General features: G+C 36.3%; 1 pseudogene; it reads right to left on the reverse strand.

Annotated features, from left to right (window-relative positions):
• Positions 1–963: 963 nt before the first annotated feature.
• LOC111405800 lies at positions 964–2,664 on the reverse strand (annotated as a pseudogene).
• Positions 2,665–3,663: the final 999 nt, after the last annotated feature.

The raw sequence follows: 3,663 nt of genomic DNA on the forward strand, positions 1-3,663 counted from the left end.
ATGCATGCGTACAGCAAATAAGTGTAGTTTGTGGCATACTGTGAATGCACACCCTCTTATTCAATAGAAATTCCTACTTAAGGGTAACAAAAAAGGACATCTTCATATATTATTCACCCATACGTCATTATTAGCTTGCCTTTAAGACGTGGAATGACTAAAATATTTATGATGGGTTTGCTTGAGAAACTTCAATTGGTCCCCTGGAGAATAAAAAAATCAGCATATTAACAGATGCAAAAGACAAGTAATCCATCCAAAATATATTAGTCGGACCCTGATCGCCTAGTAAAATGGGATAAATAGGCGGTTATCCTTATCCGAGGAGCAGATTAGAGGCCGCAATGAAACAACTTTGGAAACCTAGTCATTACAACCACCTTATAAGTCAAGCAACCTTAAAATGTGTCCAATGCAGTTGTTTCTACAAACAAAAGAACATGAGTTATGAATCTTGTAGAGTAACTTAGGATCGTTACTTGATTTGATAGGTGAAACCTAGAGTTTCAGGGTTGATTAACTCAAGTATATGGTTATCAATATTAGACAGGATTGAGATAGATGAAACCTGGTGTTTTTCAAAGTGGATTAACTCAAGTATGTGGTTGTTAATGTTAGATACGATTGAAATCTAAAAGTCGAGACTTTGATTCATTTTTAATTTAAACATCATCCAATACTCTACTGTCCACTTACCAATTAAGCAATCATAATATCGTATGGTACTTAAGGCAACAGAGAGCTACTTCATACAAGAAAGAAAAACTAAATAACTCAAATTTACATTTCATAAATGGAGTTCTTTAAAATAAAAGTTTTGAAAAAAATCATGTGATGGTATAATTCCCCAACATAAAAAGATTGACCTTGCTCCAATTAATGCTAAAAATAAGAACAAATAAAATGGATATAATGCTAAAAATACATGAGAAGGACTTACCATGCTCACAAGTCACAACAAACCTAAAACTTGGAATCCTTACTCAGCAGATACTTCTTCAGAACATCCATAACCGAGCTAAAATCAGCTCTCACTTGCGTCGGTAGATTTGCATACCGGCAAGCCATGTCTTTAATCTCTTTCGAATGGTAATCAATCTTAGACTAAGTAAACTTTGGTCCATGAGTAGTACTGACCACGACATTTCTAACAGTCCGCTTAATAACCCCTAAATTCCTCAGCTTAATTAATACAGTTAATGCCTCACCAGTGTAAGGGCATATAAACTTACCAGTTGAATCTACCTATGCAGTGGCATCCATCAACTCCTCTTCAGTCGTTTCCTTGATAATCCCATTTGAATTCTTCAAGGCAAGAGTAGCCTTGTCGATTGAGACCGGATCGTTAATTTGTTTTGCAAACACACATGTTGTGCCTTGCCTTCACATGCTTAAATTCCTTCTAGCCTGATTTAAATGAGAGAAACTTAGGTAGAGAGATCGCACTGCCACTATCAAAGTGTGCCACCTCGACGGATGGGCGCCCACACACCCTCGAGGTGTGTGGGCCATCTGTCGATGTGGCACCTCGGGGTTGGGTAGTCGCACCACGTGGATGGTGCTACCGCCCCACCCAAGTTTCTCTCGATTTAAAGTGTAAGTAAAGCGGATTAGCATTCGTTGCTTGATCACAAACAAGCCTCGGAATCCTATTAACAAGCCCTAACTATTTATACATTCAAAACCCTTTATAAAATGCATATATACTCCCCAAATTTTCACCAGGAACTTTAACCCAATCAGGTACTTGCCAATCAAACTGTTGCAAGATCACAATAGCTGCAGTTTTTTCCCTTTAAGCCTCAAACTATTCAAAGAGTTTACCAAATAAGTCGATAACCGTCACTTCCCAAATCAGTTGCATACAGTTATCAAAAATCAGTATCTATGCTCAACATAAAAGCCCCATTGGTATAGGTTGAAACAACTGTGCAATTGAAATCAGATTAGCTAGCAAGAACACAATGGAAGGAATCCCAGCAACAACACAATAAGTCGACAGCGCAGCTGAAGTGTCCTGGTCGATGTGCAACTTACTCCTACCACTGGTCGATCCATTTTGTACAACCTATTCATCTGGCTCACCAAAATAGTCATGGCCAAATCTTTAAAACTACCCGTGTGGCTGATCCCACAGTGATTTACCCACAAATCATTCATGCCCAGAAATTATTTGCACTTTGCCATAACGCTTAGTCCAGATCAAATTCGAGTTCCCCTCAAACGCACTAACAATACATCACTATCAATTTCTGACAAAATCTACTCATTTTTCGACCACACCCTGGACCCATAATGCCACGTAGTCTTCCAGCACTACCCATCAAATTTCTTCAAAGCCTCCATATCATGCTGCACATTGAGAAGCTCACAAGAGCGACTGCTGTAGACGATTTCATCGAGAGAATAAGACTCGGTAAATGTTGGATTAGCATTAAATGGCACGTACTTAGAGGAGAAGTTATGTGACGATCTACGGTGGCAAGCCTCGTCCTGGATGTTCTCATCGACAGGGCGACGGTGCTTGGTTGTAGTAGGCTCAGAGGAAGATGTGCCGATGGCTTTGATGGGAGTGAAGTGGGTGGTAGAGAGTCTGGATATTGTGGGTGGAGGGAGAGGTTGGGAGGAAAAGTAGGAGGATTTGAACATGGAATAAGTAACCATTTTTGTTACAGATGTGTAGCAAGGGGTGTATTCATTTGAGGCTTTTGAAAACTTTAATAAACTGTCTTTAAGATTTTAAGTGACGACTTCTGTGAATTTTTTATAAATTTATATGGAATTAGTGGAAGTTTTTCGTAAACTTTTGTAGACTTTCATTTTAAAATTTTTAATAATTTTGTAGAATTCAAAAAACTTTTGAAAACTTTCATTTGAAGTAGAATTCACGTGGATCCAGTACAAATAATGTGAAATTCTCACATACAAGGTGTTAGTTTCTACAATTCCCCTTCTCCTTCCCCTTTCTCTTTCCATATATTTATTTTTTTAAATGAATAAAAATTTAAGATCTTAATTAAATAAATAATAAGTAATAAAAAACAAATTTAATATTCAGTATTATTAATATAATATACCTTTAAAGAATAAATAAAAAATCAAAACTTTTGAGATTTTATTTTAGTATTTTATGCTTAAAAGTTAGTACCCTGGAGGCTTTAATAAAAGTCTTTAAATGTCATTAAAATTTGAATACTTCAAAACTTATAGAGATTTCTAAAAATTTTAATTGAATATACTGTAACTTATAGAGACTTTTTAAAAGTTTATAAAAATCTCAATTGAATACACCAATACTTTCAGTAAGTCTCAAAAAGTCTACATCGAGTACTCCTATACTTTTTAAATTTCAAAAAATCATTAAAAATCTCAATTGAATACACCTCCTGAAAGTTAAGAGTGAAATCTGGTGGCGCGTTGATGGGTATATGGGTTAATGAAAGTTGAGAAATGTTGAAGTGGATCCAAATTCACTTGGATCAGATCTACATATGGGTCTGTAATTTGAGTTTAGTTGGGTGTCAAAATTTGCCCGTGTCCTGTACAGGCTTGAGATGGGCTCAATGACTTGCTAAAAATAAACCTAATGGGCCTATAAATTAAGCACATGACTTCTAGACCAAGTTCCCGCGATCAAAGTGATATACTTGTTAGCTTTTATTA

This window comes from Olea europaea, chromosome 1 (assembly GCF_002742605.1).
Source record: "Olea europaea var. sylvestris chromosome 1, O_europaea_v1, whole genome shotgun sequence".
Taxonomy (NCBI): Eukaryota; Viridiplantae; Streptophyta; class Magnoliopsida; order Lamiales; family Oleaceae; genus Olea; species Olea europaea.